This window comes from Lolium perenne, chromosome 4 (genome assembly GCF_019359855.2).
Source record: "Lolium perenne isolate Kyuss_39 chromosome 4, Kyuss_2.0, whole genome shotgun sequence".
In the NCBI taxonomy this organism is placed as follows: domain Eukaryota; kingdom Viridiplantae; phylum Streptophyta; class Magnoliopsida; order Poales; family Poaceae; genus Lolium; species Lolium perenne.
The window spans coordinates 47497182-47514303 of NC_067247.2; positions in this window are offsets into that span (position 1 = coordinate 47497182).

Consider the following 17122-nt stretch of genomic DNA (forward strand, 5'->3'; position numbering starts at 1 on the left):
CCTCGTCGTCCTCGTCTCCTCGACTTCATCCAACCGAAACGGATTGATTCCTCTATTCACGCAGGTCGCGATCCCGAGAATTCCAGCACTGGCGGCTGCAGCCTTGGATGGCTGACCTCTGGGTTTCAGTCTACGGGACACGGATCGAAGAAGCCAGAGCCGGCCAGACAGGGATTGTTGTCAGTTGTCTACTCATCGCCTGATCGGAGCGACGGGCCGACGGCAATGGAACTGCTGGAGTGCTGTTGAGGTATATTGAAGCCTAAGTTCGAGATGAATAGGAAAGGGAAGGGACCAGCAAAGGAGGGAATATGAAAGGTAGAGTGGTTCTGAATTTTTGTATTTCGGTATAGCAGTACAATACTGATTCTTTTTGCTCAATTTATGTATTGTCAATTGCATATTTGACAAGGTATTTTGTGCCACTTTCAAGTGGCAGCAACTCTAAACCAAGCACAGATGAGAGTGGAAATGTTATGGACATTGAGGTACATCAAGAGAAAGAGCAAGATGTAGACAAAAGAGACGGAAAATTCCGCGGTTGTCGAACAAGTGGAAGAAGCTAATGGAGATTCTAGGACTGCCAAACAAGTGGAAGTGGAAGATATTGATGTGAATGAGAATTTTGATGTTCAACAAGATGAAGGTATACAATATTTTGGTCTAGATGACATCAAATTTGATCCAGGACTTCGCATTCCAATTGATCAATTTCATCCCAATAATAGATATGGTGTTAAATTTTCTTATCTAGAGAAAGGTCCAACTCAACCAACCCGCCATAAATTCCCTAGAGATAGAGATGATAGAAGCTTTCGCCAAATTGGTATAAGGAATTTAATTGGTTGGAATATAGTGTGGACAAGGATAAGGCATATTGCTTCTGCTGCTATCTTTTTAAAAATGACGAGATGTCTGAAAATTTTGGTTACGATGTATTCACCAAATCTGGCTATGGCCATTGGAAAAATGTGGTGGCTGCATTCCGTAAGCATGTTGGTGGGGCATGTAGCATTCATAATAATTCAAAGACAGCTTGCGTAGATTTTCATAATCAAAGGGCAAGTTTAAAAAGCAAAGTTATAATTTATAGCAAAGACTCACTAGTCAAGTATGAAACCCGTGTGGATACATCTTTGGGTATTGTGAGTCATCTAGCATTGTAAGGTGAACCATTTCGTGGGCACGATGAGTCCTCCTCTTCTTTGAACAAAGGCAATTTTTTGGAAATGCTTGATTCGTATAAAGAAAAGAATAGAGAAGTGAAACTTGCATTTGATGATTTGCGTCCTAAAAATGCAAAGATGATTTCCTCAGATATTCAGAAAATACTTGCCAGACATTGTACGGAAGCGGTCACCAAACGCATCAAAGAGGAGATGGATGGTTGTCTTTTCACTGTTCTTATTGATGAATCTCGTGATATATCGGTCAAAGAACAAATGGCCGTGGTTGTGAGGTATGTATACAAGCAGTACTGTATACAAGTATGTTAAGTATTTATTTGTTTTACTTTTCTGAAATGTAGTGTATTTCAACTAACTTTATCTCATTTTCTTGTAGGTATGTGAACAAAAGTGGATAGATTATCGAAAAAAAATTGTGCATTAAGCATGTCCCAAACACAACGTCGGCAGCTCTAAAGGAGGCACTTTTGGATGTATTTGGTAAACATGGTCTACTCATTGCAAGACTACGAGGGCAAGGGTATGATGGAGCATATATTATGAGAGAACAATTTAATGGCCTTCAGAAGTTAATCCGTGATGAGAACTCGTATGCTTTCTATATTCATTGCTTTGCCCACCAGTTGCAGTTGATAGTTGTTGCTTTATCGAGATGTTGCAAAGGTCTTGAAGATTTCTTTGACGATGTGTCTAGTATTGCTAATCTTTGTATTTCATCTTGCAGGAAGATGGATATATTGCTTGATAAGCACAAAGAGATTCTTCTGGCTAAGATCAAGAAAGGTGATATGCCCACGGGAAGAGGTAAAAATCAAGAAACCCACTTGCGCCGACCTGGAGATACGAGATGGGGTTTTCACTACACAACCCTATCCCGTATTAACTCAATGTGGGATGCATTGATATAAGTTTTGGGCATTGTTGAGGATGACGCGCGTAATCCAACTAAGGCAGGAGGTTATGTTCATAAAATGGAGACATTTATCTTTGTGTTCATCATGAAGATGATATTAAAACTACTTCGTATGACAAATGATGTCTCTTTTATATTGCAAAAGAAGGATCAAAATATTGTTGAGGTATGTGATGGATACTATTTTACATTTCTACTTTCAATATGTATATTTTGTTGATCGAAATTTCTAATTGTATAATTTCAGGCAATCTCTTTTGTTACGGATGTGAGAACATGTTTGGTCAATTGGAGGAATCATGGTTGGGAGTCACTCTTTGAAGAGGTCAAATCATTTTACATTGAAAATGAAGTCATAATCCCAAGTATGGATACCATGGTAACAAGATGGGGTAAAACAAGAAAAGGAGGAAAATACCAGGTCACCACTGATCATTTTTATCGTGTTGATACCTTCTACGTTGCTATAGACTCTATTGTCACTGAGTTTGAACATCGTTTTAATAAGGCATCTTCAGAGGTTCTTCAGAACTTTTCTTGTCTTAATCCACGAGACTCATTTGCCAGGTTTAATGTGAATAAGCTTGCTCGCCTTACAGAGATTTATTATGAGGATTTCTCTGATTATGAGAGTGAGCATATACAGGATACCCTTGAGCTATTCCTTGTTCATATGACGAGAGTTGAATATTTGACATTGCAAGCCTAGCTAAAAGGATGGTTGAATTTAAAAGGCACACCATGTTTCCTACAGTTTACCGCCTCATTGAGTTGGCAATGCTTTTACCGGTGGCTGATACGTCTCCGACGTATCGATAATTTCTTATGTTCCATGCCACATTATTGATGTTATCTACATGTTTTATGCACACTTTATGTCATATTCGTGCATTTTCTGGAACTAACCTATTAACAAGATGCCGAAGTGCCGATTCTTTGTTTTCTGTTTTTGGTTTCGTAAATCCTAGTAAGGAAATATTCTCGGAATTGGACGAAATCAAAGCCCAGGGGCCTATTTTCTCACGAAGGTTCCGTAAGTCCGAAGGAGAGACGAAGAGGGGCCACGGAGGGGCCACACCATAGGCGGCGCGGCCCCCCCTTGGCCGCGCCGGCCGTAGTGTGGGGCCCCGTGCCACCTCTTGACCTGCCCTTCCGCCTATAAAAAGTCTCCGTGACGAAACCCCCGCACGAGAGCCACGATACGGAAAACCTTCCAGAGACGCCGCCGCCGCCGATCCCATCTCGGGGGATCCAGGAGATCGCCTCCGGCACCCTGCCGGAGAGGGGAATCATCTCCCGGAGGACTCTACGCCGCCATGGTCGCCTCCGGTGTGATGTGTGAGTAGTCTACCCCTGGACTATGGGTCCATAGCAGTAGCTAGATGGTTGTCTTCTCCCCATTGTGCTATCATTGTCGGATCTTGTGAGCTGCCTAACATGATCAAGATCATCTATCTGTAATTCTATATGTTGCGTTTGTTGGGATCCGATGAATAGAGAATACTTGTTATGTTGATTATCAAAGTTATGTCTATGTGTTGTTTATGATCTTGCATGCTCTCCGTTATTAGTAGATGCTCTGGCCAAGTTGATGCTAGTAACTCCAAGAGGGAGTATTTATGCTCGATAGTGGGTTCATGTCTCTGTGAATGCTGGAGGAGTGACAAGAACCACTAAGGTTACTGAGATGTGCTATTGCCACTAGGGATAAAACATTAGTGCTATGTTCAAGGATGTAGTCACTAGTTACATTACGCGCAATACTTAATGCAATTGTCTCGTTGTTAGCAACTTAATACCGGAGGGGTTCGGATGATAACCTGAAGGTGGACTTTTTAGGCATAGATGCAGTTGGATGACGGTCTATGTACTTTGTCGTAATGCCCAATTAAATCTCACAATACTCATCATGATATGTATGTGCATGGTCATGCCCTCTTTATTTGTCAATTGCCCAACTGTAATTTGTTCACCCAACATGTCGTTCGTCTTATGGGAGAGACACCTCTAGTGAACCTGTGGACCCCGGTCCAATTCTCTTTCTTGAAATACAATCTACTGCAATACTTGTTCTACTGTTTTCTGCAAACAATCATCTTCCACACAATACGGTTAACTCTTTGTTACAGCAAGCCGGTGAGATTGACAACCTCACTGTTTCGTTGGGGCAAAGTACTTTGGTTGTGTTGTGCAGGTTCCACGTTGGCGCCGGAATCCCTGGTGTTGCGCCGCACTACATCCCGCCGCCATCAACCTTCAACGTGCTTCTTGGCTCCTCCTGGTTCGATAAACCTTGGTTTCTTTCTGAGGGAAAACTTGCTGCTGTGCGCATCATACCTTCCTCTTGGGGTTGCCCAACGAACGTGTGAAATACACGCCATCAAGCATAGATTTCTCGGGCGCCGTTGCCGGGAGATCAAGACACGCTGCAAGGGGAGTCTCCACTTCTCAATCTCTTTACTTTGTTTTTGTCTTGCTTAGTTTTATTTACTACTTTGTTTGCTGCACTAAATCAAAATACAAAAAAATTAGTTGCTAGTTTTACTTTATTTGCTATCTTGTTCGCTATATCTAAAACACAAAAAAATTAGTTTACTTGCATTTACTTTATCTAGTTTGCTTTATTTACTGTTGCTAAAATGGCCAACGCTGAAAACACTAAGTTGTGTGACTTCACAACCATAAATAATAATGATTTCTTATGCACACCTATTGCTCCACCTGCTACTACAGCAGAATTCTTTGAAATTAAACCTGCTTTACTGAATCTTGTTATGCGAGAGCAATTTTCTGGTGTTAGTTCTGATGATGCTGCTGCCCATCTTAATAATTTTGTTGAATTATGTGAAATGCAAAAATATAAAGATGTAGATGGTGATATTATTAAACTAAAATTGTTCCCTTTCTCATTAAGAGGAAGAGCTAAAGATTGGTTGCTATCTCTGCCTAAGAATAGTATTGATTCATGGACTAAATGCAAGGATGCTTTTATTGGTAGATATTATCCCCCTGCTAAAATTATATCTTTGAGGAGTAGCATAATGAATTTTAAACAATTAGATACTGAACATGTTGCTCAAGCTTGGGAAAGAATGAAATCTCTGGTTAAAAATTGCCCAACCCATGGACTGACTACTTGGATGATCATCCAAACCTTCTATGCAGGACTAAATTTTTCTTCACGGAATTTATTGGATTCAGCTGCTGGAGGTACCTTTATGTCCATCACTCTTGGTGAAGCAACAAAGCTTCTTGATAATATGATGATCAACTACTCTGAATGGCACACGGAAAGAGCTCCACAAGGTAAGAAGGTAAATTCTGTCGAAGAAACCTCTTCCTTGAGTGATAAGATTGATGCTATTATATCTATGCTTGTGAATGGTAGGCCTAATATTGATCCTAATAATGTTCCATTAGCTTCATTGGTTGCACAAGAAGAACATGTTGATGTAAACTTCATTAAAAATAATAATTTCAACAACAATGCTTACCGGAACAACTCTAGTAACAACTATAGGCCATATCCTTATAATAATGGCAACGGCTATGGTAATTCTTATGGTAATTCTTACAACAATAATAGGAATTCACCCCCTGGACTTGAAGCCATGCTTAAAAAATTTTTAGTACACAAACTGCTTTTAACAAATCTGTTGAAGAAAAGCTTGGGAAAATTGATATACTTGCTTCTAAAGTCGATAGTCTTGCTGCTGATGTTGATCTTTTGAAATCAAAAGTTTTGCCTAATGAGAATCATCATAATAAAATTACTACTACAGCAAATGCCATTCAAGTTAGAATTAATGAGAATATAAGATTAATGGCTGAACTGCGTGCTAGGTGGGATAGAGAAGAAAATGAAAAACTAGCTAAAGAAAAGAATATAGCTAAAGTTTGGACTATTACCACCACTAGTAATGCTAATGCTACACATGTTGCTGCACATCCTACTCATACTAATAAAAGAATTGGTGTTAGCAATGTTTCCACTTCTAATGCAAAGCGCGAAAAACTGCCTGAAACTGCTAAAACTGCTGAAACTGCCTGTGATAAAGCTGCTGAAATTTTTTCCAACATTGGGGATGATGATCCCATTGCTTTAGATTATAATGGTTTGAATTTTGATGATTGCCACATCTCTGAAGTTATAAAGTTCTTGCAAAAACTTGCTAAAAGTCCTAATGCTAGTGCTATAAATTTGGCTTTTACACATCATATTACAAATGCTCTTATAAAAGCTAGAGAAGAGAAACTAGAGCGTGAAGCCTCTATTCCTAAAAAGTTAGAGGATGGTTGGGAGCCCATCATTAAGATGAAGATTAAAGATTTTGATTGTAATGCTTTATGTGATCTTGGTGCAAGTATTTCTGTTATGCCTAAGAAAATTTATAATATGCTTGACTTGCCACCGCTGAAAAATTGTTATTTGGATGTTAATCTTGCTGATCATTCTACAAAGAAACCTTTGGGGAAAGTTGATAATGTTCGCATTACCGTTAACAATAACCTTGTTCCCGTTGATTTTGTTGTCTTGGATATTGAATGCAATGCATCTTGTCCCATTATATTGGGAAGACCTTTTCTTCGAACTGTTGGTGCTATTATTGATATGAAGGAAGGTAATATAAAATATCAATTTCCTCTCAAGAAAGGTATGGAACACTTCCCTAGAAAGAGAATGAAGGTACCTTTTGACTCTATTATGAGAACAAATTATGATGTTGACACTTCGTCTCTTGATAATACTTGATACACACTTTCTGCGCCTAGCTGAAAGGCGTTAAAGAAAAGCGCTTATGGGAGACAACCCATGTTTTTACCTACAGTACTTTGTTTTTATTTTGTGTCTTGGAAGTTGTTTACTACTGTAGCAACCTCTCCTTATCTTAGTTTTGTGTTTTGTTGTGCCAAGTAAAGCCGTTGATAGAAAAGTAAGTACTAGATTTGGATTACTGCACAGTTCCAGATTTCTTTGCTGTCACGAATCTGGGTCCACCTCCCTGTAGGTAGCTCAGAAAATTAAGCCAATTTACGTGCATGATCCTCAGATATGTACGCAACTTTCATTCAATTTGAGCATTTTCATTTGAGCAAGTCTGGTGCCATTTTAAAATTCGTCCATACGAACTGTTCTGTTTTGACAGATTCTGCCTTTTATTTCGCATTGCCTCTTTCGCTATGTTGGATGAATTTCTTTGATCCATTAATGTCCAGTAGCATTATGCAATGTCCAGAAGTGTTAAGAATGATTGTGTCACCTCTGAATATGTCAATTTATATTGTGCACTAACCCTCTAATAAGTTGTTTCGAGTTTGGTGTGGAGGAAGTTTTCAAGGATCAAGAGAGGAGTATGATGCAACATGATCAAGGAGAGTGAAAGCTCTAAGCTTGGGGATGCACCCGGTGGTTCACCCCTGCATATATCAAGAAGACTCAAGCGTCTAAGCTTGGGGATGCCCAAGGCATCCCCTTCTTCATCGACAACATTATCAGGTTCCTCCCCTGAAACTATATTTTTATTCCATCACATCTTATGTGCTTTTTCTTGGAGCGTCGGTTTGTTTTTGTTTTTTGTTTTGTTTGAATAAAATGGATCCTAGCATTCACTTTATGGGAGAGAGACACGCTCCGCTGTAGCATATGGACAAGTATGTCCTTGGTTTCTACTCATAGTATTCATGGCGAAGTTTCTCCTTCGTTAAATTGTTATATGGTTGGAATTGGAAAATGATACATGTAGTAATTGCTATAAATGTCTTGGGTAATGTGATACTTGGCAATTATTGTACTCATGATTAAGCTCTTGCATCATATGCTTTGCACCCATTAATGAAGAAATACATAGAGCATGCTAAAATTTGGTTTGCATATTTGGTTTCTCTAAGGTCTAGATAATTTCTAGTATTGAGTTTGAACAACAAGGAAGACGGTGTAGAGTCTTATAATATTTTCAATATGTCTTTTATGTGAGTTTTGCTGCACCGGTTCATCCTTGTGTTTGTTTCAAATAAGCCTTGCTAGCCTAAACCTTGTATCGAGAGGGAATACTTCTCATGCATCCAAAATACTTGAGCCAACCACTATGCCATTTATGTCCACCATACCTACCTATACTACATGGTATTTTTCCGCCATTCCAAAGTAAATTGCTTGAGTGCTACCTTTAAAATTCCATCATTCACCTTTGCAATATATAGCTCATGGGACAAATAGCTTAAAAACTATTGTGGTATTGAATATGTAATTATGCACTTTATCTCTTATTAAGTTGCTTGTTGTGCGATAACCATGTTCACTGGGGACGCCATCAACTTTTCATTGTTGAATTTCATGTGAGTTGCTATGCATGTTCGTCTTGTCTGAAGTAAGAGAGATCTACCACCATATGGTTAAGCATGCATATGTTAGAGAAGAACATTGGGCCGCTAACTAAAGCCATGATCCATGGTGGAAGTTTCAGTTTTGGACAACAATCCTCAAATCTCAAATGAGAAAATTATTAATTGTTGGTATATGCTTATGCATAAAAGAGGAGTCCATTATCTGTTGTCTATGTTGTCCCGGTATGGATGTCTAAGTTGAAGAATAATCAATAGCGAGAAATCCAATGCGAGCTTTCTCCTTAGACCTTTGTACAGGCGGCATAGAGGTACCCCTTTGTGACACTTGGTAAAAACAATGCATTGTGATGACCCGGTAGTCCAAGCTAATTAGGACAAGGTGCGGGCACTATTAGTACACTATGCATGAGGCTTGCAACTTATAAGATATAATTTACATGATGCATATGCTTTATTACTACCGTTGACAAAATTGTTTCATGTTTTCAAAATCAAAGCTCTAGCACAAATATAGCAATCGATGCTTTTCCTCTATGGAGGACCATTCTTTTACTTTCAATGATGAGTCAGTTCACCTATTTCTCTCCACCTCAAGAAGCAAACACTTGTGTGAACTGTGCATTGATTCCTACATATTTGCTTATTGCACTTATTATATTACTCTATGTTGACAATATCCATGAGATATACATGTTACAAGTTGAAAGCAACCGCTGAAACTTAATCTTCTTTTGTGTTGCTTCAATATCTCTACTTTGAATTATTGCTTTATGAGTTAACTCTTATGCAAGACTTATTGATGCTTGTCTTGAAGTGCTATTCATGAAAAGTCTTTGCTATATGATTCACTTGTTTACTCATGTCATATACATTGTTTCGATCGCTGCATTCACTACATATGCTTTACAAATAGTATGATCAGGATTATGATGGCATGTCACTCCAGAAATTATCTGTGTTATCGTTTTACCTGCTCAGGACGAGCGAGAACTAAGCTTGGGGATGCTGATACGTCTCCAACGGAACGATCATCTCTAATGTTCCATGCCACAGTATGGATGTTATCTACAAGTTTTATGCACACTTTATGTCATAAACGTGCATTGTCTCGAACTAACCTATTAACAAGATGCCGAAGTGCCGATTCTTGTTTCTGCTGTTTTTGGTTTCAGTAAATCCTAGTAAGGAAATATTCTCGGAATTGGACGAAATCAAAGCCCAGGGGCCTATTTTCTCACGAAGCTTCCGGAAGTCCGAAGGAGAGACGAAGAGGGGCCACGGAGGGGCCACACCATAGGCGGCGCGGCCCCCTTGGCCGCGCCGGCCAGAGTGTGGGGCCCCCGTGCCACCTCTTGACCTGCCCTTCCGCCTATAAAAAGTCTCCGTGACGAAACCCCCGCACCGAGAGCCACGATACGGAAAACCTTCCGCAGACGCCGCCGCCGCCGATCCCATCTCGGGGGATCCAGAGATCGCCTCCGGCACCCCGCCGGAGAGGGGAATCATCTCCCGGAGGACTCTACGCCGCCATGGTCGCCTCCGGTGTGATGTGTGAGTAGTCTACCCCTGGACTATGGGTCCATAGCAGTAGCTAGATGGTTGTCTTCTCCCCATTGTGCTATCATTGTCGGATCTTGTGAGCTGCCTAACATGATCAAGATCATCTATCTGTAATTCTATATGTTGCGTTTGTTGGGATCCGATGAATAGAGAATACTTGTTATGTTGATTATCAAAGTTATGTCTATGTGTTGTTTATGATCTTGCATGCTCTCCGTTATTAGTAGATGCTCTGGCCAAGTTGATGCTAGTAACTCCAAGAGGGAGTATTTATGCTCGATAGTGGGTTCATGTCTCTGTGAATCTGGAGGAGTGACAAGAACCACTAAGGTTACGGATGTGCTGTTGCCACTAGGGATAAAACATTAGTGCTATGTTCAAGGATGTAGTCACTAGTTACATTACGCGCAATACTTAATGCAATTGTCTGTTGTTAGCAACTTAATACTGGAGGGGGTTCGGATGATAACCTGAAGGTGGACTTTTTAGGCATAGATGCAGTTGGATGACGGTCTATGTACTTTGTCGTAATGCCCAATTAAATCTCACAATACTCATCATGATATGTATGTGCATGGTCATGCCCTCTTTATTTGTCAATTGCCCAACTGTAATTTGTTCACCCAACATGCTATTCGTCTTATGGGAGAGACACCTCTAGTGAACTGTGGACCCCGGTCCAATTCTCTTTACTGAAATACAATCTACTGCAATACTTGTTCTACTGTTTTCTGCAAACAATCATCTTCCACACAATACGGTTAACTCTTTGTTACAGCAAGCCGGTGAGATTGACAACCTCACTGTTTCGTTGGGGCAAAGTACTTTGGTTGTGTTGTGCAGGTTCCACGTTGGCGCCGGAATCCCTGGTGTTGCGCCGCACTACATCCCGCCGCCATCAACCTTCAACGTGCTTCTTGGCTCCTCCTGGTTCGATAAACCTTGGTTTCTTTCTGAGGGAAAACTTGCTGCTGTGCGCATCATACCTTCCTCTTGGGGTTGCCCAACGAACGTGTGAAATACACGTCATCAGTGGCGACGGCAACAGTTCAAAGAGCCTTCTCAGCTATGAAGATTATCAAGACAGAGTTGCGCAACAAGATGTCCGATGGTTGGCTTAATGATTTGATGGTGTGCTACATCGAGCGAGGGATATTCAAAAGTCTTGATCTTTATGAAATTAAAAAAAGATTTTTAGAAGGAAGGTAGGGCTCTGGCATTGCCTGGGACTTCAAGACGACACTAAAGCTTCATATGGTACGATTTGTAGGTTCTGATTCTATCAAAGTATATATGCATTACCATTGTACTAAGTAATTATGCTTAAGACCGTACAAGATATTATTGTGTCGATAAAATTTTAGTTTTCTGCACCAATCTTTTTTATGCTTTAAATTCGCCCGACCTCAAAATCTTTTCGTCCTTCGCCACTGCGAGCGGGGGGAGGATGGCAGCGCCGGGCGTCCCTCCATCACGGTTTGGGTGGCAGATATTGAGTGGGCGCCTCGGTACGACATGTGTGTGTGTGTGTGTGGTCACGGCGCCGGTTATGGAGCGAGGATTGCTTGGCATGTGAGGTGTGGCGGTCTACGGTGAGGAGGAGACGGTGGTTCAGCGGGTGAAGCTGTGAGGATGCCATAGTCACCGGCGACGCCTATGGGAGTCGTATTCTCATTGGAGGCAATGGCGGGGATGTCTCTCGCTCCATTGATCATGGAGGAAACCTTAGATCCGAGGGAGGCCACCAATGCGTCATCACCCTCGTGGGGTAATCAGCCTTGCAGACATACACCAGCTGAGTTGGGCGGCGGTCTTCGCGTGCTTCTCGCTTGGAGACCAAGGTGGATCAACGTTCATCTACCATCTACGATGACGAGTCTTGTTTAGGGTAATTTGTGTACCGCACCGCTGAATTTAATGAGAAGCACCTAGGCTATTCGGGGCCGTTCCCAATTCAAAACAAAAAAAGAGTTAGCTGATCGTTGCCTAGCTAAGATTTAGTTAACATTTACATCCCCGTACCGTTGTGACGGATGGTCGCTACAAGAAGGGAAAGTTTGCTTGCGAGGAGCCCTGTGTCGGCGGCCAGTTCATGATGATTGCGCCGGGACAGGAACAAAGCGTACGTGCTCGGCCTTTTGCACCGAGAAGAAAAGGGCATGAAGCCACGCCGCGACACGAGGAAATTACACATAACACCATATGTTGGGACATGATTTGCACAGAACCACAACCATGTCCAGCTTTTACACATAACACCATATTTTATTGTAATTGTTGCATAAAACACTAAATAGGGATATTAGCTCGTTTGACACAAAATTACACATGGGTTGGTTATGCGCTGCCTGCGGACGGCAACGTGTATGTGTGCGTCCTATCGGAAAATTCTCAAGCCCGCCCATTAGTGGCCAAGGGAGGTGAGGAGACGCGGGCCCACACGCACGTACAAACCTCGGCTGATCTTAATAAATGAAGATCGCGGTTGAGCTCCAATCACTTGTCCTGTCCCCACGCACACGCGCTAGCTGATCTTAATAACCAGGCGCGGAGGCCGGTGTCGGCCATCCTGTTCTGCGGCTCCGCGTGCCGCCCGGAGATCCTCCGCAGCCAAGCCCACCTCCCGCTGGATGTGCAGCGGGATCCGGTGTACACCTTCGACTCCCCGATGTGGAGCTGGTGGTTTGAGGCCGAGCACGACGCTCGACGGTAGATGATCGAGGTGCACCTTGAGGGCCTCGACGATGATGATGTCAACAACGAGGCCTAGGAGGCGTACCTACCGCTGCCACTGCTGCCTGTGAAGGAGGAGGAGTACGTGCCAACGAAAGACGAGTGTTCAGGGTACACCTTCCCTATGCCGCACCACGGACGTCCCGAGGAGCGCGCCCGATGGATTGGCCTCGAGGCGGCCATCCAGACGTCACAGCAGGTGTTGCCACCACCGTCGTCGCCTGCACCGGAGAACCTACCTCCCCCTCGACCATTTTTCCCCTAGACTAGGTGCAGGCCCTAGTATTGAGAATGAAAAAGTGGATTCGTTCCGGAGGAGGGAGGCGACGACGATGATCAGAGACTGAGACGATGGCGGCGGGGTCGAACAGTAGGAAGAGTTATGCGGCAGGTCCTAGTCGGGGTCCACGCCGGAGTCCACGTATGTACTGTCAATGGGCTTATGGGACTAATTATGTATCAAACGAAGGTAACAACCCTATTTAGTGTTTTGTGCAACAATTACAACAAAATATGGTGTTCTGTGTAAAAATAAGTTATGGTTGTGGTTCCTTGCAAAACATATCCCGACATATGGTGTTATGTGCAATTTCCTCCCGCCACACGCGTGTGTGCGTACCGGCGGCGACCGTGGCCATAAATGTCGTTCTGAATTTACCTCGCCGCCGACAGCAAAACCGTGCATTCAAGCCGAGCTTTCCCTTTTCCCCGTCGTGTCTTCGCCGGAGTACGTACTGCTGGAAGTATTTGGGAGGGACCTCGCGGTGGTTGTCCGTGCTAACTAGCTTGATGCGTACGTGCATGCTACGACCGTGTAATGGTGGTGCCACAGTGTCATCTCATGTCGTGTCGTCCTCCCAAACATGTTTGGACCCATTTTACTGCTACATCGTCTAGTCTCTGGATTGACAAAGTACACTGGCCAACTGTAGATCACATACAATGTCTCTGTCTGCTCACAACTCATGGACACTATTTTAGAAAAGCAGAAAATAAGAATATGAAATTCAACAAAACATAAAAAGAACATCGGTAAGGACACAAATTTGCAGCGCCCGAGCTAGAAATACATGACGGGACCTGGGTTCCACGGAAGCCAGATTACTGTGCGGGCTCAAGAATCGTATTTCCGAACCTCCATAAATTTTAAATAATTTTTTTTCATGTAGAGGATGCATGTATGTATGTGCTTTTTTTATTTGCAAATTCAAAAGCGTGTAGCTTAAGAAAAAATGACAAGTTTGGATGAATAGTATAAAGGAAACTCACTCACACAGTCTGTAACTTTGGGGTCGGGGCAACTACGTAGTTTAGTCCCGGACTAAGTTTAATCGGGTGCAGGAGTACCCATGTTACAAAAATTCCCTATACGCTTGAGCTACCTTTTTTTTCTGAAACATCTAAACTTGTATTGTTAAGTTTTAAAAAATTATAAACTCCTTTGGAGATTACATATACATAGCCCGTACATTAGCGTGGAGTTTCGGTAGAAAACTCGTTATGTTTTGGGCTATATATAAAAGAAATTTCCGACATCATATAGGAGTTGCATATAGGTATATTTGTCAGGAAGTTGTCTTTTTTTTTTTGCAATTCTCATAATACGATGTATTTTTCAAACGAAATTTCTAGCGTACAATCACGATGTATATATGTAATAAAATAACTTCAGATAGTTTTTTATGATGTAAAAGTGCGAGCTTCAATTTTTTCTAAAAAAATCTCACTAGTGCTCAAGAGCACATATGAGTTTTGGCATGATAAGGAACAATTTACTTAGATGTCGTTTTCAAAACCAGCTTACCTATATTTGCTTACCTAAAATCAGTTATAGGTATGGTATAGGACAAAGAATATCACTAGCAACTTACTTCATTTTCTCATCCCTGGTTATGCATGTAGGCTCTAAATGAACTCCAAATTTCATCACATGACATTTCAAGTAAGTTGGCTTATGCTGCACACAGTTCCAGTAATAATAATTTTAAGATAAAATTGTTTCAAACACTTAATTTCCAGAGATCAAATTTGAATCTATAACCAAATATCATCAAACACTAAACATACTACCTCATCACAACTCCTTCGTAACTGAAATTCATCATGAAGTTGCATTGAACAAATCAACATGGAAAAAAACAGAGAAAAATCAACCTTGCAGTAATTCTACCAATACATCCCGTGAGCCGAGCTCTACTTCGTCCGGCTTTGAAGCATGCGACGAGGGACGCAATAGGTGACATGAGGAATAGAACAATAAGCTGTGTAGTCAGCTGACTACACAGTATTTGAGGTATACAAGCAGAAATAGAACAAAAAATACTAAAAATTTCATAGAAATACATGTATTTGACAACACAATTTTAAACTGACTACACAAGTTTGCGGTTCTGGCTCCGCCACTGAGCACCGTCATACTGGTTATCATGGCTGTGTAGTTGGAGTCCATGACAACCCTCATGGCAATAGGCACACAATGTTGGCAACACGGAGGAGAGAGAATTTCGGCAACGATGTTGTGGTGGCGCGGAAGGGTGTCACCGCAGTTCGGAGGAACGGCTTGATGGTGGTTGGAGGTGGTCGAGGGAAGGGAGGATGTGACATGGCATGCCGTGAAACATGCAGGGGAGACGAAGGGCACGATGGAGATGATTCGGGCTGGCTGCTCGCGGCACAGAGAAAGGCCCGATGGTTGGAGAAGGGTGGAAGTTTCCCCTCCTAGTCATTGGCCTCTCCCACATTCTGTTTTGTGTTCTGATAAATAGGTTTTTCGTCTGCTATAACTAGGTATATGACTATATAACAAAGAAATATAGGTCATTATAAGAAATAGAGTCCATTCCTCTTTTTACCTGCTGGTTACGCACGTGACACTAGTTACAATATTTAGTGACTATTCGTATAGATTACCTTTTTTAGAAACTTTGAACCATCTTTTTCTGATGCATGTCCGTTGTGAGAGCATGACCAATGCTAGAAGATATCAAGACAATGAAAAGAAATGGAATAGATGGCGAAGAGAATGTTGGATGGTCCTTGATGACACTCTATATGTTCTTTACATATTTTGCGGCACCACATCGACCTAACATGATGTTCTATTTTAACAAATCATGCCAAATGCTAAAATAAGATAAAACTATGTTCAAAATTTCCCAACTGTAGTATTCTGATTTTTTTACTAAATAAGGTAATATGTGTCACAAATGCATAATTAAATTGGAATTCGCCCAAAATAATTCTGTATTGATCATAGGGAAAGTAATTTTTTGAGGCTTTTCTTATAACAGTGCCAAATGTATTAATTTAGTGAGTTTAGTAAGCTGTTGGAGAGATGGTCTAACTATGCAGTAGTATATATAATGGAGCTACCGTGTACCTTACTAAAGATCAGTCGTGACAAAAAAGTCACAATTCCATGAGGTCAGAAAAGGATTCAACATGATATATCTCGGTACTATTTTAATTTACCTAGAGGCATACACATGACGCGACCTTGATCAGCACACGTCCTTGTCCTGGGTAGGAACGGGTAAGCCGGGATTAATCGATAATCTAACCCTGGCAACTTGCTCTCCTGACGTGTGTTTGCTGGATTGACACATGAACTCCCCGTTAATTAATCTATCTCGGTAGATAACACCGATGCCGTAAGATCAATCAAGTGACGGCGACCTAAGCAGGGCCGGGCTGTCGTTTGCTTAATTGTACTGCCGTGGAGTGCTCTTGGCGTGTCGTTTCATTTCAGGTTCGTGACCAGAGCTTAGGTGGGGATTAACTTTAAAATGGTCGCTGGATGACCTGTCCTTTTTTCCTTCGGCAGATAAACTTAACATGCCACCAATCAAATGGTCTTATCCACCAGTAAGATCAACAGCTCCGTGATTCAAACAATTGGATGGTCGACTCGATCTTTCCGATTAATGGTTCTAGAAGGTTCAGATCGACGAAGTTAGAACGAGGCTGAATTAAGAAGATCAAGATCAAATGCCTACTTTTTTCTGGGATCAAAATGTGTATTGTACAGACGTCGCTCTCCAAATCTCTTATGAAAGAAGCATTTTGATAATAAAATCCGTGATATAACCTAGGCCAACCATATGCTTAATCAATTAATAGTGTAGTCGACGGTCTAAGTCTAAGTATGGACATGGCTCCATTTCTGTTTTTGTCCACCAGAATTGGCAAGCAATTAAAAGATGTCCACGTAGCACTTAATTTAAATACTCTCTTGTACTAAAATAAGTGTCTCAATTTTTTTATACATATGTATATATCTATAACTAAAATGCGTATAGATATAGATACATCTATATCTAGACAAATATAAGACTTTTATTTTACAAAAGAGGTAGCACCTCTGTTCATAAATGTAGATGTCTTA